Here is a 7,125-nt window from a genome sequence, read left to right on the forward strand (position 1 = left end):
ATAAACAATCCCTTTTGTTCTCCTAGAGAACTCCTTGCACCCCTCTGAGGATCTCGAGCCCCTTTCCTGAGGCAGAGCCCTGGTGAGGAGCTGACCAGGTTTCCCAAGGAAACCTCCTCTGTCAGGAACACGAGTCAGACCCACGGCCAACAGAGGACACGCTGGTGTCCTTCTGGTCCCCGTGGAGAGGAAAACCAAGCAGGCTCAGGGACAGAACCCACCCTGCAGAGCACAATACAGGACGGAGCTGAGCTCTCACAATTACTGCGGCAGGCTGTGTCTGGGCCACCCCTGGGACTCTCTCTGTCCCATCCAAAATGGACCTGTCCCTCATTCTGCAGAGATCAAAGGCTTCTGGCCCAGCCCTTGCGTTCATGAGGAGACTGAGAGGCGGCTGCTGCCTTCCAGCAGCTCCAGACCCAGCTCCCAGGCTGCCCTCGTGTTCCTCTCCTGCCCACCCTCCACCCACCCAGCTGATGAGGTGGAAAACACACCTGGGGAAGGAAGCAGAAAATATTCCCAACATACCAGTTCAGACGTTCAGCCATCTCTGGGTGTCTCTGGGTACCTGCTGAGGTGCAGGTAACAAGCATCTCGCTCGCTCGGGAGTGAGACAGAAACTCTGCGATCTCAGTTCCCTCAAGATCGAGAGTGACCGAGGCGCAGGGAGACCCCTGGTCTTATACCCTGCTGTGCCGACCTCAGCGCTGATGCTGCTTTGTGACACAACGGCAGTGGCTGATGTCACAATGGAAGAGGCTGCGCCACGTGTGGAGGCAAAGTCCCACCTGACAGGAGCGGGTCTCGCAGTCCTCTCTGCAAGGGAAGGAATCCTTCACCACAGAAAGAGGGAAAGGTACAGGAACACGTTACTCTCAGAAAACAGACTCTGTCAACCACTCTTCCTCTTGCTGACCAAAGTTCAGACGGTGTTGGAAAACAACAACAAAACAGCAAGATGTGCTCCTCAGGGAGCACATTATATCAGCCGTTCAACAGTAAGTCCAACTCCCGTCTGAACCTCAGAATAAGAAATGCCGTCTTAAATTTCCAGGAGAAGGAAGGGCTTTGAAATGGCAAGACCAGGAAACGTTCATGAAAGCACGGCCATTCAAGTCCACAGCCCTGATCACAGACCACCTGCCCGTTACCTAAGGCAGGATGTTCTCAGCTGATTCGCAGCCACTGACGTCTGGAAAAGAGCACAAGGTCTCTTGTTCTTTAGCACTGAGCATGGAGGTTGGAACGGGACCTGGGAAGAAAACCATCTACAGTCAGTCTGGTTTCATTCGAGGCCATCAGGACAAGTTCAGTTCACATTCACCAGGAATCACAGCAGGTCCCACCCGTCCCTGCAGACCCCAACACCATCCTGTGCAGGGTCCCGAGGAGCAGTAAGCACAGAACAAGAAACCTCCCTTCCAAAGAAGAACCACAGCCGCTCTTCCAACAAGCTGCATAAGCAGCAGCTGAGAACAACCTCTGCTGTAGCTGCACCCAGCTCTGCTGTCTGCACAAGGAGACCAGCTCCTAAATGATCCCCAGCCCTTCAGACACAGATCTTCCCCAGGGCAGGGATGAGGAAACACCAGAGTGCACGGACACCTGGTCATTCCGTTGAAGCTGCTGGGGAGAAGGACAGAGGACTAGAGAGAGACAAATGAGACAAGAGAGAAGACAGAGGAGCCCAGAGAGAAAGAAACACACAGGGAAAAGGATGGAGAGATGGAGAGATCAAGGCAAAAAGGGACAAGGAGCCGTGATGAGACAGGGAGGAAGAAACAGCAGGGCTGAGGAGCAGGACAGAGGGATGGGGAGGGGGGAGGAGGAGAAGCAGGAAGGGGGTAGAGAAAGACAGGGACGGGGATGTACAGATGGAGAGACAAAAGAAAAGGCAGAGCCAGCTGAACAGGGGAGATATAGTGAGAGGGGATGAGACTGGGAACAGGCAAGGAAGACAGAAAGACAAACAGGACAGAAAGACATCAAGAAGGAAAAGGGGCAGTAATCTGGACAGAGATGGAGAAAGAAGCAGCAGGGAAAGGGAAGACAGGCAGAAAGACAGAGAGGGAGCAGGAGAGAGAAAGAACAATAAGGGCTGGGGGCAGGATAGAGATTGGGAAAAAATCCTGGGGTGGGCAGCAAGATGGAGAGGGAGTGAAAAAGAAGAGGGGCAGGAATAGGTGCAGGGAGCAGGACAGAGGGATACAGTGAGAAATGATGGGGCACGGAGCAGGACAGAGGGATACAGTGAGAAATGATGGGGCAGGGAGCAGGACAGAGGGATACAGTGAGAAATGATGGGGCACGGAGCAGGACAGAGGGATACAGTGAGAAATGATGGGGCAGGGAGCAGGACAGAGGGATACAGTGAGAAATGATGGGGCACGGAGCAGGACAGAGGGATACAGTGAGAAATGATGGGGCAGGGAGCAGGACAGAGGGATACAGTGAGAAATGATGGGGCACGGAGCAGGACAGAGGGATACAGTGAGAAATGATGGGGCAGGGAGCAGGACAGAGGGATACAGTGAGAAATGATGGGGCACGGAGCAGGACAGAGGGATACAGTGAGAAATGATGGGGCATGGAGCAGGACAGAGGGATACAGTGAGAAATGATGGGGCACGGAGCAGGACAGAGGGATACAGTGAGAAATGATGGGGCACGGAGCAGGACAGAGGGATACAGTGAGAAATGATGGGGCACGGAGCAGGACAGAGGGATACAGTGAGAAATGATGGGGCACGGAGCAGGACAGAGCAACAGACAAGAATGACGACAAAGAGAAACCAGGGATGGTGAGAACACAGAGGGGTGGAGACGGAGAGGGAGACACGAGAAACCCTGCACAGAGATTCAGAAGGGTGGAGGAATAGGGGAGGAAGCAGCAGAGGGACAGAGGGAGAAGAGATGAAGAGGAAGAAGGGCACAGCAGGAAAGAGGAGGGAGCAGGGAGGGACTGGCACACAAAACAGGGTGAAATGTCCCCAAGGGCCCAGGAGTCACCGCAGTTCCTGCTCTCTGCACTGCCAGGCAAGCTGTGGAGTTCAGGCACTTCTGTCGGTGAGAAATGCAGTTGTGATTCGTGCTGAGATGTTTGATGTTTACAGATACAACCAAATGAGGCTCGGGCTCTGAACCTGGAAAAAGGAAAAGGTAGCTAAGTTCTATGTAAAAAGTTCTGAAACTTGTTTATGAGGTTATATTGATAGAGGGAGCTAACATTTTCAGGGTTAACCAACCACATAATAAGGGCCTACTAACGAACTAACGCTTTAAGCCACATAATGCGTATCTAGTTTAGAGCTGTATGTAAGCAGTTGTGTTAAGAAAAAACAGAACCTCATCGAATGCCGAGATCAGAAAGTTTTACAGCACCAGCTGTAACCTTGAGGAGACAAGACAGCCAAGATTTACAGCAAAAGGGGGCCAGTCTGGTTTCGGTCGACTTGGCAGCTTGGGAGACCCATAGAGACCATAGAGACCCACAGAGACCATAGAGACCCCTCCTCAAAGCCACCAAGTGACCCTGCGCAGGCGAGCAGGGGAGGGTCAAGGAGGAGACTATGGAAATGGTTCTCTGAGACTCATTTTAATAAGAAGCGGGAAAGGTTATGAATATGTACAGGCGTTCCTGGGGTCATTATGAATATGTAACACCTTACTATATTTAAGCACACCTCTTATTGTTTAAAGGTGTGCGTGTTGGGCGGAGCGAATCCTCCGCACACCCAGCGCTGTTTTGCTTATGCTCTAATGAACAAGTGTTTAAGGAATACAATTAAGGAATTGGATTAAACGTTGTTTATCCATACAAAAAGCCTAAGTTATTTATTTCATTGCTTTACAACAAGTGATCGAATCTGCTATAGAAAAGTCCAACCACCTCCTGCATAGCAAAGGATAAAAGCGTTCTTACTATTTTCCAGGAGAAACACAGGGCACGGCTGATTTTGCCCACATGCAGCGCAATGATCACACGAGTGCGGTGAACCGGGTGAAAGGCCCTAAAGAAGGAAAATCAGGCTCCGTGTGCAGAGCCAAAACAGAAATCCTTTTCAAACTGTTTCATTTTAAAAAGCTACAATGGGTATAAAGTACAAAAAAGAGCAGTGAATGTGCATAATGACACAATTAGATGGTTTTTCAGTTCCATGATGTGCTCTTTTACCAAAAAGTGTCTGCTGCAGTGGATATCCTGGACACGAACAGGCGGGTTCTGGTGTTGTGCCCATGGTGATTCATCCACTGTGGCCGTGGGTGTCAGGCCTTGATACAACAGACACAAAACCTTGGGAGGGAGGTGAGCACAGTAAAACGCTTAAAGATAATGAGGGAGCAGATTTGATTTAATCTTTATTTAAAAATACACATGGCTGCTGTCTTTTTTGCAGTTTAGCTAGGACGGGCTCCAATATCTCTATTAATTCTAATTACAACACGTGACAAAAATTAAGGGGGGAAAGCTTTGTTTTTACAATGGTAAATACAGTCTCAATCGTCCACCCTGGACTGACCGAGGGACAATTCTGATCTCATGTTCTCTGTGCATTCTACACCAATAGCTGTTCTTCAACAAACCTCTTACTGGTTTCCATTTCTTTCCCTGATTATCCTTTTTCAAAACAAATGGATCTGAAGGGGATAAAGACAATGCATATGTAACATTATGTATTGTGTAATATGCCTTATGTAATGGGCAATATATGATTTAAAATATATATCTTACTATATATTACATGTAGCACATTACTGTACTACACATCTCAAAGTATACCCACCTAGACCTGTGCAGCATATTAATATTATTTACAGTGGCTGCCATTAATTACAGTATTCAATCAGATTCTCCCTGGTTGACTCCCTGTTGAACAGCAAACGATCCTTTTCCAATGTCAGAAAACACAGCCCGGGGGGGATTTCTCCCAGATCCTCCTGTCCATTGTCCGCTACCTACTTCACAATCACAATAACAGACGATTGGTGAACCGTAAGTACTGGACTGTAAAATCACCCAAGACACAAGTAACAGCAACAACAAACCACTAAAGACACAAACAATTATACAATTGCTAAGGCACAAACAGCAAAATCACTAACGGTACCTTTATCAAATTACTGTTCCCTCGTTTTTCTCTTTTATTTATTGTTTTCTCATTCTTCTCTTTAATTTTGTATTTCTTTCTTTTTTTAAGTTACCCAGTTTACCAAAATGCGCAGACGTGAATGCGCAGACCCAACGCGCTGGTGTCGCCCACGTCTCGCGCAGGCAGCGTGCCAACCAAACCAGACAGTGAAAGTGCCTTATCTCATTGATGGGGCTTTACCCGCGTCCCGAGCTGGTCCGAGGATCTGTGGTCCCTTCCGGGAATTCCCCGGTGCCGGCACAAGGTCCCAGAGATCCTGGGATCCACGGGAGGTCAGGCAGATTATCCCATCCTCGTCGCCAGAAAACGATACCGAAAAGTCGGCAAACAGACTCTTTAACACTGTTTTGAAAGTGTTAAAAAGCAGGCACTTTTATTACAGCGCGCTGGGCACTCGGGGAATCCCTCCTCTAATTGAGCGTGCGTTCCGCTTTCCTCTGGTTTTACATATCGTGGAATTCCTAAAACAGCAAAACATGTCAACCAATGTTACAGACGTCTCGTGCTCTTTCACCAGCGCGTGCAGCAGCAACGAGAAATCTGGAATGAGCGTCTACAGAAACACGTACGTATTTACCCAATTCAGAACAATGCGTTACATCAGCTGGCCGTACTTCATTGGCAGTAACCCCTCCTGGACTAACACCCTCTGTGGATGGCACGGGGGCCAACTGTTGGCAATCAGGGCAGGACATAAGAACGCTCCTGGCTTGATCCACTGTAATTTGTAATTGCCGTTTTAACGCCTTTGCACTCTGGTGAAAGAATTTATGTGATAATATAGCTTGCTCCAAGGCTTTAGGCACAGTGAGAGGCACAGCTTGTGCATCGGCCCTCCTATTGCCTTCGCAAGTGGTCCTGGAAGGGCAGTGCGAGAGCGGGTGTGCATTGCATAATAACCATGACGTCTATGATCTATTAGAAAGCATAGCATTCTCAATTCAGCCATCGAAAGAGGATTATCCTCTTCCTTAAGAAAAGAAGCTTCCAGGCGGTTAAGTACGCCAGCTGCATAATATGAGCCAGTTCCAACATTCAAAGGTTTGTTACAGAACACCTCAAAGCGATCCCAACAGCTGTCAGCTCAAGAACTTGTTGGACCCTTGGTCTCTTTTTCTACCTTGTGTTTGCAGCACTGGGTATCTGAGTTTAGCCACGTCATTACAACTTTACGTGAGCGACCAGAGGCATCAGTAGATACAGTCTTGTCGCTTACTGGTCATTGCTGACAGCAGAAGTTGCCGTACAATGGTAAATTACCAATTTCAGCCCACAGTTTATGCTGAGGTTAATGAACTGATATGTTCCCTGTGTATGTTGCCAATGCAATCTGGAAATTCACATCTTCAGTTAATTACCATTGTGAATTCTCCTTTGTTGTAGGAAGAAATATACCTTCAGGTCTACCCCATACATAGCATATAAACATTCTCTGCCTTTAATTATTGGTTTTGCATACATTTCTTTTATTATCCAAACTGTTTTCATTGGTGTGTGAGCTAGAAAAACCCATACGGCCACAATCACCTTTCTCCCTCCTTGAGCTCTCCTGACCTGCGGTTCCACCGCCGGTGTCTTCTTTCTTGATCCCTCTTGACTGGCAGGTGCGCTCCAACCCTCTTTGTCCATCACTCTTCCTCACAGGTTCACCTCCTTCCTTGCTTTTCCTTTGCACGCTGCTCCCCTGAAGAGAAACACACGGAGGACTGAGCTACACCAGCCCAAGGGCACTACAGTCAGACAGGGGCTGAGTCCGGGGCTGACACCTCCCCACACCCACAGCGCGCCCGCCTTGCCTTGGCACCAGCCCCTCGCACAGCCCTTCCCCTCAGCTCTGCCCTCCCTGCAGCACAGCTTCCGCACGTGTCCTGCTCAGGCTGGACCCCAGTGTCACGGGTCAGAGATGTCACAGCTCAGTACCAATGCCCACGGTCCTCACCTGCTCTTTGGTACTTGCTGGACCCCAGTGTCACGG

General features: G+C 49.1%; 1 long non-coding RNA gene across 1 annotated transcript; it reads right to left on the reverse strand.

The window, feature by feature from the left end:
• Positions 1-907: 907 nt before the first annotated feature.
• On the reverse strand, positions 908-6,740 carry LOC309452634. The gene is made up of 3 exons (XR_014186601.1): positions 6,705-6,740; positions 3,010-3,143; positions 908-1,252 (listed from the first exon to the last, which is right to left on the reverse strand). It is a non-coding gene; the product is annotated as an uncharacterized lncRNA (long non-coding RNA).
• Positions 6,741-7,125: the final 385 nt, after the last annotated feature.

This window comes from Streptopelia decaocto (genome assembly GCF_964273445.1).
Source record: "Streptopelia decaocto genome assembly, contig: HAP1_SCAFFOLD_50, whole genome shotgun sequence".
NCBI classification, from domain to species: Eukaryota; Metazoa; Chordata; class Aves; order Columbiformes; family Columbidae; genus Streptopelia; species Streptopelia decaocto.